This window comes from Pezoporus flaviventris, unplaced genomic scaffold, assembly GCF_033815535.1.
Source record: "Pezoporus flaviventris isolate CSIRO_AGI_PZ_B2104156 unplaced genomic scaffold, CSIRO_AGI_Pfla_v1 ptg000002l, whole genome shotgun sequence".
Taxonomy (NCBI): Eukaryota; Metazoa; Chordata; class Aves; order Psittaciformes; family Psittacidae; genus Pezoporus; species Pezoporus flaviventris.
Window position 1 is genome coordinate 8,864,501 of NW_026892550.1, and position 27,351 is coordinate 8,891,851.

Sequence of the window (27,351 nt, forward strand, 5' to 3'; positions counted from 1 at the left end):
TCCCATCAGCAAGCTCAGCAGGAGCTGGACCAGGGCAGCTGTTCTGCATGGTGAATTTGAATAGGAAGACCTAGAGCAAAAGAATGGCAAAGAATGAAGGAGAGAATAACAAGAAGAGAGACAGATATGTTCAGTCATTTCTGTGACTACCTAACTGATGATCTCACCTACTGGTTTATTTAGTGCAGGCAATACTAAGTCAAGTCTTCTATATGGCATAAATCTTACCATTAAAATACTATCTTCGATTCAATTACTCTCATACTAAGTCTCATGGTACCATAACTATTCCCTCTGTGTATTCTTTGTATAATGGGATATTCAGGAATTCTTTACACTGAATTTCCTTTAAGACTTGAGATGTTTTAAGTCTTTGCTCAAGTAAGGCAGAAATGCTATCAAATGGTAAAAGTGGAAAGTTAGGTCAGATGAAATCACAAGTTTATAATTCCTTATTAGCAAGGTTATAATGGTCATGGGATACAGTCAAGAAACAAGTGCAGAAAGATGCTTATTAAGTGAAGTGCATTTGCCAGGGATAAATGTAACCAAATCTAAACCAATTAGTGAAGTAGATTGTTAAAAGCATGTAAAATAGGTACATAATTGTATTCTTACTGAAGCCAGAGGTAAAACTATCTTTGATGCCCCAATGGGAGCAGACTATACTAGACAGTTTTGAAAACTCCATCCTACATAGACAGGGATTACCAACAAACAATTTCCATATCCCCAAGACAGAATCTCTGATATAAAGATGACCAAAAGTCATGGAAATTACCACTTCAGATGGAATCCCAAAATCTGTTGCACTATGGTTCATTATGAACCACAACATGACAAATGAGCTTTCTATTCTCTTCCACTACCATATTAGAGAAAGCAAAGGATTAAACTGTTCTAGGTAGCAGCCATATTCAGTTTGAAAGCTTCAGTTTTATCTACTGGATATCAACAACAACTAGATCTTTGTAACAAGAACACTGTGCCACTATCAGGACCTTCCAGACTTTGACTCAACTTTCTATGCATTTGCTGTCAATTCATTGACAAATACACTGGTAGTTTATGAAACTTTTCAGAAGGAAATGGATTAAAAAGATGGTGCCAGTACAGATTGGTTAAGAGAGTCACTAAATCTGGAGAGGAACTTCTGGAATTAATATATTTACAGTATAGAGACACTATCTGAGAAGTGGCTGCACACTTACATCAGAGCAGAGCACATCTCTGCCTGGAACAAAGGTGCAGAACCTGCCAACAGAAGGAGATGAGAAACTCTTAAGCAATAGACGATTCTGAAATTGTCAGATCTGGGTCAAAGTATTAAAGCAGAACAGAAGTAGTTATTTTTATTAAATGTGGCACATTAACAATAAAGACCAACAATACCTCAGCAGGCCTGGAACTGGGAGAGAAAATTGGACAATGTCAGTCTTTCTGTATTAGAGCAGAATATGGTTCAATCTGATCTTGCACGTGGACATTCTAGGACATACCTTTTCAAGTCATTGGCTTCAAAAGACTCGGCATGCAAGGACTAAGCAGTAATATAGGTCACTATCCACAGTCACTACCTGACCCTGACCTTGCTAAATGCTCTCTCTACTAAGGATTTGAGAATAGGCTGTTGACAAACCTCCCATCAGTACAGGTTTAGAACACTCTCCATGCCGTGTACTTCACATAACTGAATTTGCTGACACCAATGGATACATGATACACTGTAGGAAAGTTCATGCACTGCAATTTTATAACTCCTATTTTGGCTACAAGGAAGATTTTTTATGCAACTCGGGAACTAAAGTGAACCAAAATGAAAACTGAAACTCTGAAGAAGGGAAATGTAAGATAGCTGTTCACAAAGTGATGATAGGTGGGGAAAAAACAGATTTATGTAATCAGTGACTAAGGTGATGTATTCAGCTTGACAGCAGACACTTTCTGTGAAAGTCAGATAAAAAAACTGCCATATAGAATAGAAGCTGAAGCAAAATCCAGCTCAAGAGTTAACATAATTCTAGGAGAATGAAGCAATTCTGCTTCTGACCCTGTCTGTGATACATCAGTCTTTACCATCTTTAAGTGGCCTGACCTCTTCTTCCTAGCAGAATAATGAAGGACAGCTACAAAAGCTACGCAGTTTCAGATCTCGGCTTCTAGGAAAGAGACATTTGTCACCCTTTCTGAATAAGAAAACATGAAAAAGAATTACCAGAAAAAGTCAGACTCGGCCACATCTATAAAGGGGTTCAAAGGCTTTTCATACCTGGATAACATTGGAACAGCAGCACTGTACAGTGCCAATGAGCAGCTTCCCCTGGAAGAACAGGAAAATAGATGACACCAAAAAGACAATGCAAACGCATTTCTGTGTTCTAAAACAGAGCCAGAGAATACCTGAGCTGGACATGAAATACGTAAGGAGGCTTCTCAAGTTAAAAACAATTTATAAGTGAAAAGAGAAAAATCTGAGTAAAGAGTTGATTAGAAACTCTTAGTTCTTTAATCTTCTACCATGTCTTCCTTGTATGTTAGCTTCAGAAAAAGAAATGTGTTCTATTGCTTATGTGGATTGGGTTTTTTTTCCTGAAATGATATTCACCTCTGGAAAAATTACAACGAAGCTTGCTCAGTCTGGTATTTCTGCTCAGTAATTATCGGACATAAGTGAAACCTAGAAGACAAAATATACAAAACCTTCTCTTTACCCAGGCTATAGTTGTTACTTAAACTGCTGTTCATCAGACAAAGAAGTTACATTCATTAGCTTCTGTTTCAGCCTTAGTATTTACAGATGACTACAGCATTACAGAAATCTTTCAGTATTAAATACACAGTTCTGACTCACTCCAAGACACTTCCCAACTGCGCATGTTCACTCAATGCGTTCCATGGCAGAGCTATCCCTTTGAACTAGCACAGTACACAGACATTATTGTAAGTCTATGAACATGGTGACAGTAATGAATTGAAATGCACATCAAATGTTATCTCATTGTCTCCTCATTTCTGAGTTTGACTATTTAAATGCATTAATCAAAAATATTCTATTACATGACTGGAAAGATCCTATCTTGGTTCATTTCCTAAAAAAAAAAAAAACAAAACAAAAAACATAATTCCAGCTATTTTGCCTTGATTTTATGTACCTTAATTTTAAACACAGAGTACTTAGATTTGGAAAGAAGTTTAATCAAAGAAACAGAAAACCAGAGCATTGCCCTAAATTGCTAAATTCTCAAAAGACTGCTCCAGATTTCTACTTACTTGTTTCCCCATACACTCAGATAGAAAGGACACCAGAGACTCAGATGGAGAGAGATGACAGAGTGACAGTGTGAAGCCTGCCATCCTCAGGGTAACAACAGATCAGGTACAGCATCACCAACCATGAGTCCCTGAAGTCACCTAAAGAGTCTTCAACAGGAGAGAGCTTGGTTTGGCTCCCAAAGCTGGTATGGCACCATCAGGTTCCATGGTTTTGTAAGGCAAGAAAAATGCACATGTGGGAAGAATTATACAATGGTCTTAAGACCTACTTCATGCCATCCAGCCAACTGAGAAAATAACAATTCTTTACACCAGCTTGAGCTGTGCAAACTAAAAGGACTGGATTAAAGTCAATGGGAGGATGTTTGCAGTCCTGACGTCCCGATTTCGTTTCCTTTTACAACTTCAGCACTATTGTAAAACAAACATACTTTAGACTACTTTTTGATACTGCTGGGAACCAGAAGGTGACTTGGCAGCACTGTGTCACCTTGCAGAGAAGAGCGCAAGTCAAAATATTGGGGTTTACCATTTATCATCTTTTTGAATAATTCAGAGGAGCTGTTACACCTGTAAATAACAGAAAAGCTACCAGTCACACAGAGTCTGCATTTTCACCTGCTGACCTGTACTGTACAGACTTCTGTCCCTGAACAATTCTTCCTAACCTGAGTCACTGGTTTGTTTTGTACAGCTACACAGAGGTGAGCACTCTATGAATACCTCTCCAGGAGCCCTTCCATTGCAATATGAGGTAGTCTTCAAAAAAAGTTATTTTTTAATATGCAGTAATAGCTCAGAATCAATTACAAATTGAGGTAATATCTTCAAGATAGATGGAAGGTATCTTATTAATGTTATAGACTTTGGACCATATCCTGATGGTGCTAAAACTAGGCTTACACATCTTATTAAGATCCTAAACACGTGGCTTGTTTTCAAAAAGTGCTCAACCTGTAGCAGCTTCCAATGATTTGAAGGTTCAACATATTTGAAAACCACCAAGGTACATAATTTAAGCTTCTAAACACAGGTTTAATGGAATTTGCAAAGAAAATTCAAATAAATACTTATGGATAGAATTTATGGGCTTTGGAGAATACCACAGGATGAATTCTACTACAGATTCTTTACTTACAAGCTGGTGGCTGCAATCCACTTTTTTTAATGCACAAGGCAAAACACAGAAACACGTATCCCTATACACTATTCATTATCATCTCAAATTCATGTTACCACAGCTCTGTTATCCTTATGTGCACTCTTAGCCCACAGCCAGGTAATCCTATGTAGCTCAAACCTCTTACAGAGATTTAAGGTAGATTATGTTTCTGGGCTTTCACTGCTGTACCTCAGACTATGCATGGTAATTTATTAAGCTGTAATAAACAGATTACAAGTCTGAGCCCTAAAGTTTCTCCTGAAGATATGGGCACTTCACAGAGAGTCATGGAGTTACAATCACTTAAGAAGTTACCACTTACCAACCCTACTGCTTGTGTACTTGAATTAAGCATCACTACATGCAGTTTAAATCAATTTGCTTTACCTTCCAATTAGAGTCATTCCATACTCCACTGTGTCCATATCACAAACAACGTAATTTCTGCATTATTGGGCCCCATGAATTTGCCCTTAAAAGATAAATCTGACTCAGGTAGGTTTAATTTCCATAAGTAAACATTCAAATGCAAGTTGAATTGATGTAACTGGTTTTAAAACAACATACAGTTGTGCATGGAAGAATATACACTCATTTAACTACATCACTTTCTTTTTACCAATTCTTAAATACAAGTAAATTTCAAACTAAATTTAGAAGTACTTAAACTGTTAGATAAACACAGCAGAGCTCTAAAATACCCAATTAGTTTCACATAGCTTCTTGGATCTTTAAGGATTAACAACCATAACAATTATCAAAGAGTCAAACAGCAACTATAAGCAGTATTTGTTAAATCATTTTATATGCATCTTTCTAGGGGAACCTTTATTTTACTAACATAACAGATAAATCCTGGCTAATCAAGCCAGGAAATGGTGAATTACATTTAAAAATCCAGCAGGAACTGAATATTACTTCGAATCATAAAATACTTAGGGTTGGAAAGGACCTTAAGGTCATCTAGTTCCAACCCCCTGCCAGGGGCAGGGACACCTCACACTAAACCATATCACCCAAGGCCTCGTCCAACCTGGTCGTGAACACTGCCAGGGATGGAGCATTCACAACCTCCCTGGGCAACCCATTCCAGTGCCTCACCACCCTTACAGTAAAGAACGTCCTCCTTATATCCAATCTAAACCTCCCCTGTTCAAGTTTTAACCCATTACCCCTTGTCCTGTCACTACAGTCCCTAATGAAGAGTCCCTCCCCAGCATCCCTATAGGCCCCCTTCAGATACTGGAAGGCTGCTAGGAGGTCTCCACGCAGCCTTCTCTTCTCCAGGCTGAACAGCCCCAACTTCCTCAGCCTGTCTTCATACGGGAGGTGCTCCAGTCCCCTGATCATCCTCGTGGCCTCCTCTGGACTTGTTCCAACAGTTCCATGTCCTTTTTATGTTAAGCACACCAGAACTGCACACAACACTCCAAGTGAGGTCTCCCGAGAGCAGAGTAGAGGGGCAGGATCACCTCCTTCGACCTGCTGGTCACGCTCAATTTTGATGCGGCCCAGGATGTTTATTCAATTTAAGGTTTGGATGTAGCATGCTGTTCCACAATTTCATAGAATCATAGCATCATTTACATTGGAAGAGACCTTTAAGATTATCAAGTCCAGCCATTAACCCAGTACTACCAAGACCACCACTAAACCATGTCACCAAGGGCCTCATATACATGTTTTTTTGATACTCTAGGGATGGTGACTCCACCACTGCCCTGGGCAGCCTGTTCCAATGCTTGACCACCATTTTGGTGAAGAAATTTTTCCTAATATCCAACCTAAACCTCCCCTGGTGCAGCTTGAGGCTGTTTCCTCTTGTTCTGTCTCTTGTTACTTGGGAGACCAACCCCTACCTCGCTACAACCCCTTTTCAGATGCCAGAGCCAACTGTCCATAAATCTACATTTGTTGTCATTTCAGATGAAAAAGTCTAAATCCAGATAAAACGTAGGCAAATCCATGACTTTCACAAGAAAAATGAACACTTGCTCTTTTCTAGAAGAGCTTTTATCAGCTGCAGAACCGGAAACATGAAGAGAATTTGGAGCCAAGAACTCGCTAACATCTCTATGTAAACTATTAAAACACCACGCCAGTGGTACCCAGCAGCTCTTCTCAACTGTATGCTGCAGTCAGCAATGGTAAGGAAAGGTCTATAATGGAGCACCTGGAAAAGGAAATGTTATTTAGCACCTGTGTAAACAGCAATTGATCCTTTAGCAACACAAATGTCCAGAGCCAAAGCTGAATTCATCTAGTAGCATCCAAATGCTCTAAAAGGGTATATATCAGATTGCATTAGGCATGTTACACACAATTATGAAACAAAAACCATTGTCATTTCAAAACCTTACTCAGATTTAAATGAAGAATGACAGAAGTCTGCACACAACCAAACATATGCTTAATTCTTTTTCAGAATCAAGGCATAAAGTTGCAGATTTAGAAAATATTCAAATTTTATATATCTAAACAAGGTGTTGAGCTGTCATCTGTTGTACCTGAACTTGTGCTTCTGTAAGACAAGGACTAAAATGATGAACTGCCATGGAGATTTTTAAATGTTATCCAATCAGTATAGCTTGTAATAGAGCAGCACATATTTCATTATACTCGTCTACATCCTGGTTACCGGATACCAAGCAAAGACTGCCTGCTTTATCAGAAAAACTAGGGGAATAGCTCCTGGATTTTGGCAGAAGATCAGTCTGGACTTCCTGGAGTATAAAACTGTTTGAAAAGCATCTGCAAGAATCCTCCAGAGTGCAAATTAAAAAGCTTGACTTTCTCAACTCTCAAGAATCCAACACAAAATAGCATGCTGGTAACAGAGGAACCAAAACATGCATATAATCTAAATAATTTCTTTCACTTTCCTCAAGCTGTGTGGACACTTCATACAGACCACAGTTTGGGTCTACATTTCATTATTCTATGAAATCAGAACTCAAAAGGTTAGCCAAATATTAGAGGAATTCTAGAATCCAGGTGGAATCATGCCTGAATCCAGAAGATACAGCAATGGTAAGGGTATGACACAGAGCATGTAGAAAAGAAACAGTTCTCTTTGTATCTGCACAGTCTGTACCTGCCACTCCAGTGTACAGAGACCTATGAATAATGTTGCTCTTAAGAATTATTCAGAAGCCTTGTTTTAGCACCGTCAGAGTTTGCAAAGTAGATGTCCCAAGTGACTGAACTCCTAAATACAGTTATATGGCATTCAAAAAATGGAATCTGTGAGAGGAGCATAGGACTGCAGTAACATCAGCAGCAGGGAGCTGTTATCCCCTCCATCTGCTGCAGAACACATCAGGCAGGCAAGGCACGGGAAAATGAGTATTGATGAATCTATGTAACACTGCCTTGAAGCAATGACAAGTTAACACACAGGTCCAATCAAACCAAAAATCAAAGCAAGGGCCCTCACAGTACTAAATATAGCTTCAACTCTAAACTTTCTGAGAAATGTTACTGTACAAGAAAATTGATTTATCCTCATTCAGAGTCTGGAGCTACATCTGATCTTTGGACAACTGCCTATCAAGCCACACTTTAACCAGTGGCTTGATTCACATCTTTCACTTCTCCTTAAAATGGCTATTACAACAAGGGCTATCAATTTGAATCTGGCAGTACAGCTCCAGAGTCTGGTGCTATTAAAAGAATACATTAAATAGGATTATGTACCAGGTCATGATATACACTCTGAAAGCATGTGCTGAGAAATTATGGCATTATAGATGTGAAAACACTGTAGCAATTTACACTTGGAAAGCACTACATTAAGCTGCAACTTCTGTTTAAGAAAAAAATCAGGAGCAGGTTGAGCAGTTCAGCACGCCTGTGGCGGAACCCCCGTTGCCCCAGCTCTGCCTGCACCACAGTGTGGTTGGTTGCTGCTTCCAGCTGAGCACGTTCCCTTGCTTTATTCCACAGCCCACACCTCCTAAACCGCCTGCCTGCCAGCTTGGTGATGGATTTGGTTTTGCATTTGGTTTTGCATTTCTTCTGCTCTATACCAATAGGCACTCAACTCCGGCTACAGCTGTAGTTGAAGTCTCAAGGCATTATACACATATGATCAGATTGATTATTACACCTGTAGGAGGAAGGAGGAGAAGGAAGAGAATAGAAATCAATGACTTACTGTAGCAAGAAAGAACCAATTATTCAGCAAATCTGCTTTTACTAATTCTGTCACACAGCCTCATCTATAAAAGTTCCACCATTATTTGAATTAACTGTTGCTGTCACAGCAATAATATTCACAATCAGCCACTCACATTCTGTAACTACCTATTTTATATTAGAACTAATCTAGTGATACTGCCTGAGTCTAATGAACTGGTTTGTAGTTTAATTATAGTGCTTACCAGGTAATTTATTTGACAATAATAAAGCTTAGATTTACTTCTCACACAATACTGCTGCGCTATTAGAAGAGGTATACATGAAGCTGCATTTTACTCTCAATTACACAAGTATAAATCTTAAGCAACTCTATTGAAGTCAACAGTTATTTCAAATTGACATGCATCTACTTTGCATTTGAAAATCTGTAATGAAGAGCAGAGTTCTGCTCCATGTATGTGCATTACTTATAGCACTCCAGGTGGTTACTTTGATAATGTTACACAACATTTTTGTAGTTGAAATAAATGACAATCCTGTTACAGAAAGTGGGTTTGTAACAAGGAAGGAAATGAACGAAATGTTTAGTGCAAAAAGCAGCATTCAGACAATTCCAGGTACACAGTCAAAGATATCTAAAAAAGAAAACCACTCTTTAAAAGGTTGATTTCATTTGCCTTAAAACCAACTCATGAAACATTAGCAAGCAGAAGCTATTGTATAAAAATCTGACTTTGAGATCAATTAAAGTGTTAACAAAGCTAACAGTAAAAGAAATTATTGATTTTTGCATCTAGGTAGGAACAAATACAAACTAAATAAATAGAAAGAGAAATTACAATTAAAAATATCATATTACCAGATTCCCACACTTATGTGGTTTAGGTTCTAAGGCTATGAAGAACCGAAACGCCAATGTTTTCACAGTCTGAACCTGGAAAAACTCAACACTAACAGATGTAGTCATTTTTTATTTAGTGGTGGAATCTTATTGCTGCTTGATCATGTAAAAGCGTATAGCAGCTTGCAGTCTTTCACATACCTTAACTAAGGTGCTTAACTAAGCACTGCCATTTAATACTTAAGACTGATTCTGTTCACCTCTCAGTGGTGAAAGTTGAGCCGGGAACTACTGTGAAAGCAAGAGAATTCCTACATTAGTCTTATAATCCCTCTTGGGGATGTCTGGCTTGGAAAGCCTGATTCACTTCTGTCAGTTCTCCTTCCAGTAAAACAGGGGCTAGAATACTGATGATTAACTTCACATTGCAGGTATTTGGGGAGGCTGCCTTCTGCATGATTTTTGAATAATTCTGACCTGTTCAGCAGCAGTCCCAGTCATACAAAACATTCATATTTGCTAATCTGGGCTCTGCTCCTGGGGATCCAGGCCTTAAGCTGATGAAGAACACCTAAATCCAAATCACTGCCTATACCCCCTATTTGCAAAAGGGCGATAAAGAATATTTTCTTCACCTACTACTAATACTTGCATATTTAGGCACCAAACCTATTCAATCCCAATGGTTTCTTGGTTCATTTCTGTATCGGACAAGGTACTAATTTATGGTGGAACAGGTAAATGCCACCAGCATCAAATATAAACTAACATAAGCATAACTAATTACAAAAATAGTAAAATGGGTTCTGAATGCTGCATGGCATTTTTAAACATTGGGAAAACACAACAAAATGCACTGATTTTAAAAATTCAGGAAGCATGAAATGCCTAGACTTTTTAAAAGCATTACACACTCTTTCCCATGGCTTCTTTCCCACTTTTAATGAACAAGAGCATTTTGCTAGAACACCCCACAAGATCTCAAAGCCAACAACAGCAGTTTCCATCGTAGCAGTAACTTCAGCCTAAGCTGTGAAACTTTTGCAGGCAGAATGACTTTGAAGTAGCTGGAACAAGGTTTCAACCTCAAATTTGAAATTTTAGGAAGGATAACTGGAAGAAAAATCCAGATGGCATCCAACCTCTGCCCCAGTCCTTGAAAGCGTGAGCTTTATTTCTCAAATGCTCTGTCTTTCCTCTGAAGCTGCCCTTCTCAAACTAGACTCTCTTCAAATGGTCTGTGCATCTGCCCACACAACAGAGAAAGAGCAGGCTGCTAGTTTAAGGTGCTTACGTCTACGTGGATTTTTATTCCATAGCATCCTGCATGTGTTGGAAATGGCAGAAAGGCCTTGGACAAAATATAAGGGGAGAAAAATTACAGAAAAGAGAATTGTAAAACAGTTGGTGGGAAAGGAAGTATGCAGGTATGCACACATTCACACACACAAAATCAATACCAACTTTAAATAAACATTTCAAAGCTGTAGCTGACAGGAAACTAGGAAGATTTCTACCCTGTGGTTGTAAGTCAGCCCACTACAGAGTTCGGGGCTTTTTGCTAAATCAGGTCTGAGTTTGGATTTCTGATGCATACAAAAGCTCAGGAACTGTGCTCACCAAAAGAAGAAGAAATGTCAGCCACATGCTCATATTTTGTCTGCACATTCACCATGTCAGACTCCATACCTCTTTAACCAAATTCCAAAAAGCAATGAAAGGAGAATTGATAAACAGAAAATAGATGCATTAATAAAATAGATAAGAAAAGAGAAGGGGGAGGGGATAAAAAAATGGCAAGGATGGCACTCACAGAGCACTGAACACAAAATAAATCTAATGGAGGAGGTCAAAAAGAATGGAAAACATTGAATTTTCTCTATCCTCCTATCTCTCACCACTGATGAGCTAGAAGTACACCAGCCCAGCTGCAGTTGGTACTTGATCTAGTAGAGCTAACCTTAAAATCAATTTTATCATTCTAGCTCAAGCTCCCACACATAAAATTATGCTCATTCATCAATCCCTAAAAGCCACCCATATATTGCATCTGGCAAGAAGCAGCCATGTGTTCGAAAAAAGCCAGTTATTCATGTCATTCTTGTCTGCCCTGCATTTATGTGTTGATCATCCATGTGAAGCGACCACATGGCTTTAGCATGCTTCAGCCACCAATGATGCGTCCAATCATTTACAGAAATGCAATAATCAAAAGGTATTATTGATCTTTCTCTCCAGAGAGAAGGCAAATTCTTGTCTTTAATAAACTCCCCCACCTCCTGCTACCTCTCCCTTTAGGAAGCCAGCATCTGTCACCGAGAGAAAGCATACATTTAGAAACAAGATGCCTAGAGAAAGCTGAATAAATGCCTAAAAAGCTGAGAAGAGTTGCTACATCATATCAAATGCAAAATAAATTTAACCTCATACTGATATCAACAAATGAAGTAGAACAAACCAGAAGTGCATAGAAATAAAGCAAAATCTTCCCTGTACTGCCCTATGGGCAAGTCCTTTACTGAGTCCACCTCTTTGCCGGTCTCTGAGCTCTTTGAAACCTCTCTTGAGTGTTCAATGAGGATTTTGACAAGGATGCCTGCCACTCCCAATGCTGCACTGAGCCCAGTTCCACTTCCCTGTGGCAACCCAGCAGAACTCAGAAATACCACTCCCTTCTGCCTTAGGCTAAAACAAAACCTGGTTTAGCCTTCCCTTAGGCTGAAACAAAGTAGAGAATCTCTTGGATTGAGATTCCTATTCCACCACAAGCCCTAGAAGCCACGGCTATTACTGGGGAGTCCACTGACAGCCATATGCAAAGCTAATACTAATGGACAATTAATTTTTTCTATTCATTTTTTACTTATCTGTAGTTTAAGCTTCACCCAAAGTGGCAAAGCCAAGAAGTACCTACAGCTGAGTTCCACAAATCAAGTTAAAATTTGTTATCTGAAATATTTTGGTACTACAAAGATATTAATGACAAAAATATGTCAGCCTTCAAGATGAAAAAGGAAAGTAATTCAAGTAAGAAACTGAGATAAGGCTTGGCACCAGTCTGTTCTACATACAAGCTGTATTTGGGTTACATAAATACAAGACAGTGGACACTTTTAATATATCATATCCATAGGTTTTGTATTTCTAGAAGCTTTTTGGTCAGAGTAGCTGGATTTGTCATCATCTAAAATGTAAAGCTACTTAGTTATAGATACTTCTAGCAACAGCAGAGACCCTTAGTGTGACTATTGCATCTATCTATCTTGATTTGAGCCATACTGGATTCAACTGTTTTAGTGATAACCACTCTCACCAGGAGATCATGCAATAATATTCCTTAATCAGCAGAGAGAGATTGCAGCTGAACCGAGACAACAGCACCAATGCAGTTTTCTGTTTCTCTGCTTCATACCTTAAGGAGGCATCTCCTTTCACACAGTTTACCTCTTAAACATCATGTAAAGATGCTGCTTATTCGACTGGCAAAACACACAGCATTAAAGCAAGCCTAGATGATTTTACTAATTGTACTACAATTTACTAATTTTACTGCAAATTTACTCATTTTCAGTTATTGAAGACTTCTTTACAGGTTTCCTTGTTTCAGTTTAGGCACTAGATTTTATTCCCTCAAAAAACAGAATAAGTTGAGCACAAGGCTACTATGCAGCGCCCTGTATCCTGCCTCTATAGCTGTCTGTGTATTCAGTGAGTTCAATAAAAGGACTGTGGCAATCAAATCTACCAATACCTCAGCAAATCTGGAAGACCACCACTGAAGTCAGCACCCTTTTCCTTCACCAGTTTTGTACATAAATGCAATGTCATTGACTCAGTAGATGTGTGTGAGCTTAAGAGAGAGACACAAAGCAATGATCACTGTAAGCAAGGTGAGGATTGGGTTCATGGTGCCAGCCTATGCATGGTTTTAGTTCCTTATTTTAAAAAGTATCCCACCTACTAATAAAGCAAGAACCTCTCCTCTGAAATTAAAACCAAAGAAGCACTTTTGCAACTATTCTGTGTACCACAATGTAATAAAATAAACATTATTTAAAGAAACAAGCACATTACTTACTGCCAAACTAACACTGAACACAGAAACAGTGACAGCAGATATGCAGTAATTGTTATTTTCCTACTCAGACCCTTCATCCTAGACCTCTGCCAAAAGTTCATTTTGAAAGCTTGAAATTCTTGAAAAGCCATAAGCACTCCAGAATTTTTCTACTTCTCCGAATATTGAATTACGCTATGTGCATGCAACTGATGACTGAAAAGTAGTATTATTTATGCTTGAGTAAGACCAAAAAGTGTATACAGTAAATGGTTCTGACAAGATCAGGACAATTCCTGAAAAAGCATTCCATGGAACTGGAGTGGAAAGGGAGAGCTCATCTTCAGCTCTTGTACAGAAGCCAGTAACTATCCCTAATCCTTCCAAGAGCAGAGGAAAGCATAAGAACTGGAAACATCTGGACTCAAATGTTGGCCCAGAGGATTTCAATGAGTCACCATTTCATCCAACACCAAATATGGGAGATTTATTTTGTCAGCAAATGCACTTTTGGAAATCCCTTTGGTGCCTGTGTTATTAACACACCTACTAAGACACTAAGTGTGCAAGTCAAGGCTGGATGGCGCTTTGAGCAAACTGGTCTAGTGGAAGGTGTCCCTACCCATGGCAAAGGTGTTGGAACTGGATGAGCTTTAAGGTCCCTTTCAACCCAAACCATTTTATGATTCTATAAGGAAGCACAAAGCAGGTAAAGAAATTCAGCTTCAGAATGCGACTGCTGACAATCAACCTCTCAAGCCTGCAGGATTCTTCAGAGAAGGTGTTTTATTAGCCTTGGTGGTCCAGCATCTAATACCTAGAGGGGCCTCAGACTGTCCTACATACAGCACTGGTGCAACACACATCACTTCTCAGTGAAACTCCCAGCAAACTGTGGGTCTTGTCACTGCATTTGAAGTGATAGAGAACCAAGAAAAATTGTGCAAAATTCTACTCCCAGCAAATTGCCAGAAGCACTAATTAGAATATACATTGCTATAAACTCAACAGTTAGAGCCACTGGATGATGGGCATCATTAGCCAGCAGAGTTAAGACTATTATCAGGTTAAGAAGATTTTGTAACTCTTTCCTTCCAGCAGCCACACTGGAATAAACCACTGCATGATGCACAGGCAGTGGTGAAATGGAGACAGTGACTGCAGCAGAACGGCACAAATGTTACAAGCTGCCTCCAGCTTCTTATACAGCAAATGTGGGGGGGGGTAATCCCCATTAATGTTATTTTCATTTAAAACCCCTCTGGGAAATAGAAGTAAAGTTCTGTTTAGGTCTCTACTTTCTGCATTGTGAATTGTACATCTACTTTTAATTTCTAATGGTCCCACATGTCAGTCTTAGTAATAGATATCGTGCAATCTGCACCAATGTGCCAAAACTCTGCCCACCTCAGCACACGACAGATCTCTCCCAGACATACTTATTATAGGCAACAATTTATTTCAAAACATCTTAAGTGGCCACATTTGCTTGTTTTTCTTCATAACCTTTACATCTGTCCTACTTACTCCTGGAGAATTAATCTTGCACTGAGTAATCATGTATCTTGCTCTTTAGGCACGCATGGAAGTACATACACAAGGCAGGGTTGCTGAACTGTGACTTTAACAGCTAATTTAATTTCCTTAACACATACACTGGGCATACCTAGCTTTGAAAAGAGAAATGAGATGGCACAAACAAGGTCAATCATAGCAGAAGCTGGAAATTATTCCGAGTGAGGGTATCTTCAGTTAGGTACCAGCACAATGATCAGACCTCACACTGCCACAATCCCTGGGTCAACGCTTTGCCTATGTGTCGATGCAGTGAATAGCCTAAATTAACTGCATGTAAGAGGACACACAGCTATGTAAATCTGCTCCCTCCAGGCATAGAGTGCTTACAGCAGTAAAGACCTGGAATAAAATGTAGGTGCTGAAAGTACACATGGAGGATGAGCTACACCCTGGTCTGACCCAAGATACTAAGCGCAACTAAAGATCGCAGGGTTAAGCAACAAACACCTATGACTTGGAGAGCATTACTTAGGATGCCATGCTAGTGTAGCATGTCATTAAGGGTAAATCTACAGCAACTCTATTAGAAGTCCTGGAATAACACCAGTTCAAAGTAGTTGAAATTTAGAAGAAAATTAGGGAATCTCCTTACTTTGTTTTGCATGGACTAATTAACAATAACTGCAAACTGCACTAATGAGGCAGGCTTTATCTAAGCGTAAGCAGCAAAAAACAACCTCCTAAGCAATTCCCTGCCTAAACATTAAGTCTTCCTCAAACTTAAAAATGCATTCCATACCAATTTATTTTAATTACCCATAAGCAACAGGAGGGGAAACCACTCACATCTTAGTCATTTAAGCCCAAATTTCACTAGTACACAGATGAGCTACAAAGACCTCCATAACACGGCTCAGGATGGAAATGCTGACAAGCTGCTGAATCTAATGATGCAACAGAGAGATTAAATTTACCTCATAAGCCATTTGAATACAGACAGAGACAGATGGAGAAAGTATATCAAATATTGGTATTTCAGGGGAAAAATATGAAAGAGTGAAAGCATAATTATAAAATCAATTTAGGAAACATAAAATCTACTAAGGTCTGAATCCTCTAGTCTAGAGGTCTCAAATGCAACTCCTCAAGGATCAGTGCTGCAATTTAATTGTGCAGATATTCTGAATATATATATTACAAAGACTAGATGTTGCTACCTAGCTGCTCCAAACCCCATGACAAGAGAACCGAGCTTCACTGTCCAGCTGCAGGACCTGACTTCAAACGCTGGCTTCAAATCTTGGCTCTGATTCCATTCCTTTCAGAGACCCTGGGAAAATAATTTAACTCTTAATGGCACAATATTAATGCTGATTAATCTTGCACAAACACTCTGATGTATCAAGGTTTAACTAATACATTCTCTTGAAGCATGCAATTTAATCTGGTCACTGAGATGGCAAAAATCCACTAAGAGGTCTCCTGCCTCCCCCCAAAAACAAGTCTTGAGTTGGCACAAAGTCACCACCTCCTCTCTACTCAATGTCCTTTCCCCTGCCTTTGGGAAGGCTTGGACCCTGGCAGACAGAACATTACCCTGGCTTCTCCATCACACAGGCGTAAATTTAGGCAAACCAGAGTCCGAGTCACCTGCAGCTGACAGGAGCCTAAGACAGGCTCCTCTCTTTGTCAAATATTATACTGAGGAAAACACAGATGAATTTCAGTTGTCTCAATCTCCCCCCTTTGCAATGTGAAGCTAAAATTACTTTTCCTTTATCCATTGGACAACTGTGACCATGTTATTTAATGAGTGGGAAATGCATATCCTAGTCCACAAACCTGTATTACTATTCTGGTTCTTGTCCCTGCATTCGAAGTGATAGAGAACCAAGACAAACTGTGCAAAATTCTTCTCCCACTTGCACTCCTTCAGCTGCTGTGAATATTAGCCCTGAATATCTTACATAACTTTAACTCTTCAGTCATCCTCATATGATTAAAATAAAACCTTCCTGTTCACATGTTATAACCTCGTTTACTCAGGGAATTTCACCCTCTGCTCAATATCTTCTTTTTCATGCTGCTAACAACTCAGTAACTAATGACAGCAGCCAAGTCTGACTCTTCCACCTATTCTTCACCTGAAATCACAGGATATGACCCACACAATAAATTTCTTTAAGGACAAAAGTGTTGGTGACACCACCTCTAACCCCACACGACATTAAAACCAGGTGAAAATGTACATCCTCCAGCATTGACCTCAGATCTCAGCAGGGCAGCTTTACTCATCAGTAAATTGCTGCCCACCTCACAAATAACCTTTTTCTTCCCCTCCCTGGCTTTGCAATTAGCATCTTTGGTAAAAGCTACAGAAGAGAACAGTACTGCTGGGCTCAAAAATTCCTTTTCCCAAATTAAGGTTTCTTCAAGAAGTGGGTTGCAGCAACACGAGCAGTACATTCTTCACGTGGCAGAGAGGAAATCAAGACACTGCTGTGTGTTTACCAGCTTGTTGGGGACGAGGTGGGAATGGGGACAGATAGGAGAGAAGCACATGCAGAGGAGCCATGAGGGTGTCCCAGCTGTATGCATTTACAAGCCAACGCAGCTGTCAACCGGTTCACAGATGACATGGCAGCCTTGACTGTACCACATGCTGTACTGGATTATGCAGGTCTTCTGAACTATCTCCTTGAAAGAGCCAGATAATCCTTTCTCTGCAACACTTCTGGTTCCTCCGGCTCAGCATGTAGGATGAATCTCACAGCCACGGAGGACACACTCACAAAGCTGCCTGAAAATATGTTCTGTAGATTCTGACTTTAAGACCAGAAGGACTGCTGTGATCTCTCATCTGACTTCACCTCTGCCAGAATGGAGCATATAAACCCCAGGAATCTCTCAGTTCCTTCCAGTACATCTTTTAGAAAGCTACAATGTGAGACAAAAAGTGATGGAGACAGAGCGGCATTCCCCAGTGAGACATTCCTATGGATAACACACACACCCCCCCCCCGTTACGAACCTCTGCTTTTACCTTCTGCTTTAATTCATCTGGCTTTGGTTTCCAGCCACTTGATCTTGCCATGTCTTTTACACCTGGACTGAAGATTCCTCTACGCAAAAATTATTCCCTGTGTGGGTAATTATAACTATCACACCATTCAGAAACATGCTCGATGTTCTCACTTCTACCAGAATGATCTAACAAACAGAGCTAGTCAACATTTTTTCAAAGTAGGTGTTTGCAGACAAAAATGGACTCTCTGTAATTAAAAATATGGAAGGAAGAGATGTTTGGAAATTTTGTTTTACTACTTAGACAAAAATTTAGGTCTCCTTTTTTTAATCTCCACAGTTATTTAAGGGTTGGTTTTTTTCCTCCTTTTGCCAAATCTTTCCACATCCTCTCATTTCTCAGTAGTGAAATCAAAAAGAGGAAGGCGACTAGATTGAAATTCAAACACTTCATTAGAAACCCACAAAATTCAAAGCTTTCTGCTGAAATTTCCAAGTTTTCAATAGTGTAAAAACTGAAAGCACAAAAAGTTTCCTTTTCTCTTAGTTCAGGCAAGTCTGTATCTTGGCAGTTACAGTCTCCCATTAAATTATACTCTTGAAATTAAAATATATAGAAATCTACGTTTGAAGGAGCATTCCCCTCTGCTACCCACCCTCTGCAATGTTCTGTTGTCTCCTCTCCTGTTTTAGATTTTCCTTCTTTTTCATTGTTTTTGAGCTTTTACAGGAAGTTCCTTTGTTGTTTAAAGACACAAGGAAAAAAATCCAAATGCCACTGAAGGATAAATGTATACAGAAAAACAATCATGAGCTGTATAAATGTATTACTTCCAGCAGTATAACAACACGACCCTATTTGCAATATATCATATTTGTTGGCTGTTCCACAGTGTCTTTGTGAAATATGTTAATTCTGCAATAATGCCTTGATAATATGAAACTGTGTCTTACATAGCACATATATTATCTCATGGATTGAAATAACTTCTCATTATAGCATTTCCTAACTCCTATATCCCCATTTGGCAAACATTTAAACAATTTTTACCTCGTATTTTAAAGTATTGCTGACAAATGCAGAAGATGAACACTTACAGGAAAATAGTGGATTACTAATGACTACACTTTCTGTCTGTGACATTGCATTTTTCTCTTTTCATTGTTCACAGTGCTAATACAGCCTGGGGAAGGCAGTGCTGCTTCAAAATGTAGCTACTAATAGAAGCAAATCATTAATAATGGCACACTCTTCTTCACAAGTATCTGCTCCCTTAAATCTCAGCGTCTCTTACACCTAAATTCTATCTTAAATATAACCGAAAGCCAATCAAGGGAAGAGAGCTGGGCTTTACTTCTCCCGTTTCCTCACCTAGGAAAATCGCCATTTGGTTTCTCTCAGAACAAAATCACCTTCCTGCTAACAGTAACAGAAGAATGCTTTATTTTCAAAACCAAAATTCAATTTTAAGGCCTTGAAAGTAGAGGGAGGGAATAAACATGAAGCCCCACAAGTCAATTCTGCAGTCACCTTCTGAACCACACATCCGCTTTTCTGACAACAAACCTACTCTAATCAAGAATAGAGGTTGACAATGACGTTCCTGTGGTCACAACACTCCATTATATCAGGTAAATAAGTGTTTCTTTTATTCATAATGCCCTTGTGTTTTGCTGTCCAAAGTCATTCAGGTGAATTTACTGAATGTATTTTCACAAAAGTAGATCAATTGGAAAAGCTTAGGAACACATAATTATTCCATATCATTGCATTTTACTGCTGTGATGGCATAAAGTTATCCAAGGGGGAGGGGGACATGGACAGAAGAGGAAGGGGAAAAAAGATCCATTCCAGAGAGGTTTTATTTCTTTCTATTTCTCTTTTTTTTTCCCCTAAATGTCCCCAACTCTTTTACTTTCATAAGCAAAATGATTCACTGCAGGAAATGAAGCGTTAATGCAGCTTCCCGACATTTTGAAGCTACAGCTGTTTCAATAGAGAAGACTTTTAGCCCTGAATGTACTAGTAGCACTTGGAGCTGAAAGCATCTATTGAGTGAAGAAGGGCCTGACCCTTTGCTCAGTGACTTCAAAGTTGTGAGTCATATGGCCCGGAAAGAATCTCTGAAGCCTTCAGAAATGAAAGTGCAACATAACCATTGTGCTACAAATGGCTTCTGTAAAAAAAACGTGTTTATCATTATGCACCAAACTACATAAATGAGTCTAAAAACTTTAGCTGCACTTTTCAAAGGATACATGCAAGGAAGTAGGAAGCTGCAGGCCTGGGCAGCTAGGTCTCACTGGTCTAAGAGGAGCTGGTGCAGCTCCCGCTGCCATCTGCCGCATAAGCTGGGTCTGGGCTCTGCTCTCCCTAGCTCCCACAGGCAAATTCAGGTCAGAAGCAGATGGCACGTGCATGGGAGTTCCCTGTGACTCCAAGAAGGCCAGTCTACGTAGAACAACATTTGACAACAGCAGCATAAATTGCTTTGTCAAATGGGTAGGAATCACTACCAACTACTGTCTTCAACCTTCTTCAGCAAACTGCTTCATTTACCAATTGCAGATCATGCTTTTCTTTGCTTCTAAACCTTTTTTTACTAGGGTCAGTGAGAGCTCCCATCTCTCAGAGCCTCAGCCAGGGCCAATAGGGAATGAAGGAGTCTCTAAAAAGGAAGGAAATACCTGCAGGTATTGCTGAACAACTGCACAGGAGGTAACACCTACTACAAGCACCATCTCATGTCCAATATAACCAAGATAGCAAAAATATATTTCTCCATTATATCTGCATAAAATATAACTGAGATAAAGGAAAGAATCTCTCAGTAAAGAAAAAGAGAACATAGGAAATAAATGAGGGGACTAAGAAAAATCTGAGGAAATTAACTATCTAGGAAAAACTGAGTAATTATTGGTTCCAATGCAGGAAGACAGAAATATATGGAAAGGATACAAACCAAAGGATTAAAATACTGCAGGCAGCAAAAACAAAGAAGACAGAAAAAGCGGTAGGAAACAAAATGAAGAACAGCCTGTGGAAGAAAAGATTGAAATGAATGCTTATTCCCCCAAGACCTGTGAACACTGGGTACTAGTCTAAACAGATAGTACTGCTGTTTAGAAAAGCATTTATATCAGAAATACATAAAGCATTTATATAAGAAATTAATCAACAAACAGGCTTGCACACTCTTAGTAACTCTAGGGTTTATGTAACATCTTCATTTGAAATCTAAGTAGTTTAAATTGATGTCTGTGGGTGGCACAGTATGACGCAGACCTGGGTAAAAACTACTAAAACTACTGAAAGTGAAATATTCCAGCAATATAACAAAGGAAAGCCACCATTAATGAAATCTGGAAAGATTCAATTAATTCAAAACCAGCATTGACGCCCAGAAAAGAGATCACAGTATCACAGTATGCTAGAGATTGGAAGGGACCTCGAAAGATCATCTAGTCCAATCCCCCTGCCGGAGCAGGATCATCTCTTTATAGTCATATGGATAGCCTGGTTAAAATCTTTTACTCACTATTATGGGAAAGATGCACTTTGACCTGTCAAACAACCTCCTTTTCAAGGTAGAGGCAATGGTTAACTGTCTCCCAAGGTACTTTAGTTCCAACAGACTCCAAGGTATTCACGATTCTTCTAAGACGTACAGGAAGAATGAATACTAAAGGATATAACAAAAACTTTATCTTTCTTTAGATCTTTTAATTCAACAGCAGAAATCTTTTGATTTGAAATCTTTTTATCAAAAATCTTTTAATTTTGGAATCTTTTAATTCAGCAGGAAAAAAATATGATAAAAAAGCCGAGTCTGATGTGAAAAAAACTATTTAGCAGATAGACTATGAATAATAAAGTGCTCCCCCAAAACGACTGGCTTGCAAGACATTCAAGGGCCAGAAGAACCTGTCTAGTGACAGCCCATCCTTAATTTTCCTACCTATAGCTGCCCCTTGTCTGCAGGCTCTAAAGAGTTAACTACAAGAGGGCTTTTTCCTATTCAAAACTCCATGCAACCTATTTCCTTACCCAGAACATCTCATGCATTGTGCTGGCATACAATGAAACTATTCAGAAATTCTTATGATTCAATCTTTTTCTGTCATTGGTTTTAAGCTTCCGGCTAAGGAAGTGTTACTGTGGAATAACACAAGTGATCTGCTTAAAATTACTTTAGGTTTTTAATTCATCTCTTCCGGACTTAAACTGGCACAAGCTGAAGCAGAATCTGGCCCTTTCTCACATCCTTAAAATAGATCCATGAAATGTGGCTTCATTACTCTCTTTCTCAGATATAGGAACAATACTGGGTTAGATCGTTAATGTCAGAGGGTTGCCAAAGCCCAAAGCAATACAGTGATTTTGGCCAGCTGAGGGAGCAGGTCTGTTATTGTTCCTTAACCATTCAATAGGTGATAAATCTTTTCATTCTGGAAGGATGCTACTATCAAACATGCATCACCTTCTTCTGATTTAAATGTCTATTTGCACCTGAAAAAATTCTCTTCCTAAGTTATGTGTGCACTCCATGTGTAATGCTTCACAGTAATCAAATAAGAATGGTGTGGACATTTGAATGCTACACATCAGTACTTACAGCTACTGAGAGCACAAAGTTAAATCATTTGTAATTAAAAATGACAAAGAAAACCACTGCAAGCCCTTATGCCCCCAGAAAGGCTTGGAGAATAAGCTAATAGAACAGCATGAGCAGGGAAGCGTCTCATGGAAAGGCAGTTTATGGCTTCATCTCAATTTGCCAGACCTCTAATTAAGACCTACACAATCTTGCTCCTTGGTCAGGTATCCACACTAAAGAATAACCTCAACTGTAAGGGTCTAGTTTGTTTTATTTAGAATATGGCAGGGGAAAAAAAGGGGAAAAAAAAGAAAAGAAACTCTCTATGAAAATAAAACTATAGAGGGTAAAGTTAATTCTTTCCAGGTTTGGATGCAGGCCGATCCGACAAGCCTAGCTTTGTCCCACATCTGTTGGAAAGACAGTGAATTTGCTTACACTTGCCATCAGGAAGGGTGAACTGGGTAGCAAAATGTTGGTGGCTGAGCAAAATAAGTGGCTTGTGTCCAACTTGTTTCTCAGATGGCAGAAGACAATGCTCTAAGTCATTATGCTATTTCCTTGCTGGAAGACAAAACCAACGCTCTTTAATAAAAGATGCTGTATCATGGAGGATTTGCCACCACACACACACATCCTTCCAATTTTGATGAAAGTCTCATAAATAAAATTAACAAAACTGTCTCTCTCCCTGGCAGGTCATTTTTTTATCAGAGCCAAATTTCTTAACAAATAGCAATTACCAAGCCACGCTGCCTGCAAGTACACCCAACAGTCACAGACTACAGGATGACATATTATATCCATGAATACCTCACAATTGAAATACATTTTCCCTACGGAACTACATCACTGCTTGATTTAATTTTTTCTGACATTTGGCCTGGAGCTTCTTTAAAGAAATGAACTTAGGATGGTTTTGCTGACAGCAAAGGACAAACCATGGCTATAGACTCAAATCCTGCTTAAATCATGCACACTACCCTTTTAAAATACTAATCCTGCATAAATTGCAGGAAAGTCACTGGGATCTATTAGTCAGGGTTCATCTTCTACTGTTTGAGGATGAGCTATAGGTCCACATATGCAATACAAAAGGTCCAGCATAAATCATACAACTGCAAAGGAATAAACACTTCCACCAGTGACAAATTTATCGATGTGGAAGAAGATATGCCAACCCATCAAAAACCCTACCGGGGTTTCTTTTTTTTTTTACAGTCTCAACAGTTCTTACTATGAATCATCCATATTCTGGTTTGGATTGTCTTCTTTTTCCTTTCCCTCCTCAATGTTCTCTAAAAAACAGGTACATAGAGAGATTCCATTTCAAGAGCACTCCTTAGAGAGGGAGGCAAATGGAGTAACTTACTGCAAGCTGGGGGAGAGGAGATGGATTAGGAATTAGAGTACTACAGGTCTTCTAATAAATCTCCTGCCTGAAGAGCAGCCAAAAAAGTCTACATTCATTCTCCAATTAGGTTATAACTTTCTCTTTAACATTATGAAGCTTTTATTAATATTATGAAGTTGTGTGTCCCTCCAAATATTAAATTTAATGCCTATTATAAGTGACACATTGACAAGTTCAGAGAGGGAAGTGCTCTGGCTGTGATACAGGCATAACAACTCCACCTCTGCAGGATTTCCAATGGTTTCCTGAGAGCATATCGTAGTCCTGTGCCCAAGGTCCACTCTGCAGCTGTTATGATCTCCAGTTCTGTTTGAACCCTTGGTTTCAGTAGTGAGAGGAGCTGAAATTATCATAAGGAGCAGAACTAGATAGTTTTAACTATGTAAAGATCTACGAAACTACGTCTAATGCCATTAACTTTTTTGCAAAAACAGATGGAAATTGTCCCAAAAGGCTTTAGAAAAGGAAAACTGGGGGGGGGGGGGGGGGGTTAGTGCAGGTTGTGTAGAAAAATAGGACTATATTAGGCCTGGCCCCAGTCTCATTCTGCTTTGGACAGTTCTCTGAGCGCTGCAGCTTCACCTCCAAGTGGTCTAACAGTAAATGCGCCTCAAGATGATCTGAGGTTGCATTCAGTCAAGACAGCAAGTAAATACGTACATCTCAACAGCAGTGGAAAGTACATCTGCAAGAAGACTGGTCACCCAGGAACCATTGAAACACCATGACAAGTCAAAACAAGACAAACGTCAACTGTCTGTGGTTACCATTACCACAGTAATGCACCCTAGATTTTGTGACCCTCCTCTGACATTCTGAAGTACTTCATCCAAATACACAGTTCTGTTCTTAATCTGTTCCATACCAGTATCTGTAAACATGTTCTTTCATGCTGTTCCCAGTCCTCTTTACTTCCTTCTACAGCAATTTGACCACCCACATCATGAATACATGCACGAAATAGCCCATATCTGGGTGAAAACAGGTCAATTCAGAATTAAAATCAGCCATGTTGACCAGTCTTTGAGTACAGCACTCTTTGAATAAATGGCAGAAAGTTTAAAAGCAGCTTATATATACCCCATGAACAGCAAACAGAGAAATAGGGTCTAAGTTTGACCACTTTTCAATGACCACTTTCAAATGACCACTATTCACACTAGTCTTTCAAATGCAGTCTGCTTGTTTGCAGAAACCATGGGACATTATGCTCCAAGCTCATGCCTTAAGCATCATCTCCTTCCTTTTGCATTCATCTACAGGATTACTTTTGTATCTGTTATCAGGGTATCTTTTGTGCTCTGAAGAACCTTTAAGAATGTAGAGAAACATAAGCAACTGAGTTCCTGTTTATCATATAAACCTTGGTTGCTGACTGATCAGATATTCTCACTGAATACATGAAGTGAAATGCACTTAGGTAAAAAGAAATAAATAAGTATTATAGTATAGTAGAATATAAAAGTATACAAAGAAATAGAAAGGCTTTCTAGATGGAAAGATTGCCTACATGAGCCACACTTCATGCAGTGTTGGTGAAATTTTATGCTTTGGAAAAAAGAAAAATAAATTTCCCCACTTTCAAAACTCAATTAAAAAAATTCTTAATCCAATCTTTGAAAATAATTCTTTTTGGAAAAGCAAAAAAAAAAAAAAAAAAAAAAAAAAAATCACCTTTTAAGCCCTTAGGTTTGCACTAAGAGGCTAGCCTGAATCATACCGCTCAATAACAAACAACATCTTCTTCCAGTTCAAATGAACTGAATTCTTTTTCCAAAAATCAATTCTTTTTGCTGAGCTCTTACTCTCTTTTCTGTCCCCCCAGCACAGCCCATCCACATCTCTTTGTCCATGTTACTCTCAATAATAATGATTTTTCACTCTCCAATACTGTAACTCAAGCACCTAGTCTTGTCCTAGCTTTTTTTTGCTTGAGGCAGTCAGGACTAAAAGACAGATCCTCTCTCAAGACTTGCATTTGTTCCTAGGTATGACCAAAGCAAGTCATACTCTGCTTCCATCCCACGTATTTAGGAGAGAACACCGTTAGGCATGGAAAGTCCCTCAATCACAACTCTTCACACTCAGTAGAACCATGACTTCATTAAAGGACCCAAATTGTAACATTTCTGTGTCAGATTTTAAATTCAAACATGTCTTTGGTTTGCAAATGGGAACTAAATTTCTTTCTTAACAACACTGTAAACCTTTTTTATCATGTATAAGCAGAGAACAAAACCTCCACATTGCTAGGGCAGAATAAGATATTTTAGTGCCAACTCTGGTCCATTAGATTTTAATTGGCTCCAGCTGGCAGCCCCATAAACTATAATGTTTTTTACCTGCAGCTGAGCAGCTGTCCACACAAAGAGAAGGCAAAAAATTCCGTGCCTAGGAAAATGTTGCCTGTAACTTCTTCCTTACGGTCTAATATAGAACTAAGGGCAGCCAGTGTACCAGATTAAACAGCTGTTTCAGAGCTCCTTCTTATCCAAAATCCAAATAACCTCAAAACCTTAAATACTGCAATATATTTACACAAGGAGAATCGGTCATTTAACCACACTTCTCTGAGGAATCTGTATATAATGTTGTACTAGTGAACAAATCAAATTTAACTCAGAAGCTTAATATAAACTCAGAAAGAGTAGTGATCCAGATTTTTCCTGATCTCTACCTCAGGCCTACCTGCCTGGCTGGATGCACTACAGGACACAGCACCTCACTGCTCCTTGTTGGTAAACTCAACAGATGCTATAGCTCAGACCGTCTCAGGTAAAAAGATTTAGTAATAGAAACTGCAAACCTGAATTAGTTCTGTCACTACAACAATGAAATATGATTTTAGTCAAACACAGGCAACTTTCCACATATCCCTTGAACATGCATATGCAGAGAGACAGACATCAATTAAAAACAGTTCACAGAAACTTACAGCAGTTTGATCAAATCCTTGTCTCACTGTAGTAAATCCAGTGTAGCCAGCAAATCAAAGAGAGAGTCCAGATTTTCACTGGAAAACAAAGATCATAACTTGATCTGCTAGATTTCAGTTGTAGTATTGCCTTTTCCTTTTGTTTATTCTGCCTTGAAAATGAACAAGGGAAAAGAAGTCCCCACCAGAATTTCAGTCTGACCTCTACATCAGCCTTTTCAACTAAATAGTCTCACCTGTATTACTGCTAGGAATGGTAGTAATCGATGTGATACAGTCTCCTGCAGTGACACAGAAAAACATCTTCTGCCCCTCAGAGGAGAAGGATATTTCAGAGAAGCTGGACAAGCCCTTTAGAAACACCACAGCATCCCCCAGCACCACTCCTG

At 39.1% G+C, this 27,351-nt stretch overlaps 1 protein-coding gene across 7 annotated transcripts in view; it reads right to left on the bottom strand.

Moving 5' to 3' along the window:
• Positions 1-27,351, bottom strand: part of SORCS2 (sortilin related VPS10 domain containing receptor 2) — a 546,630-nt gene that overhangs the window by 429,406 nt on the left and 89,873 nt on the right. The window contains exon 1 of one of the 7 annotated variants that reach the window (XM_061468510.1): positions 27,199-27,256. The exons of the other annotated variants lie outside the window; for them this stretch is intronic. The gene's annotated coding sequence lies outside the window, so the exon portion shown is untranslated. Of the gene's footprint in view, positions 1-27,198; positions 27,257-27,351 lie in introns of those variants that run through there. 7 annotated transcript variants of the gene reach the window in all.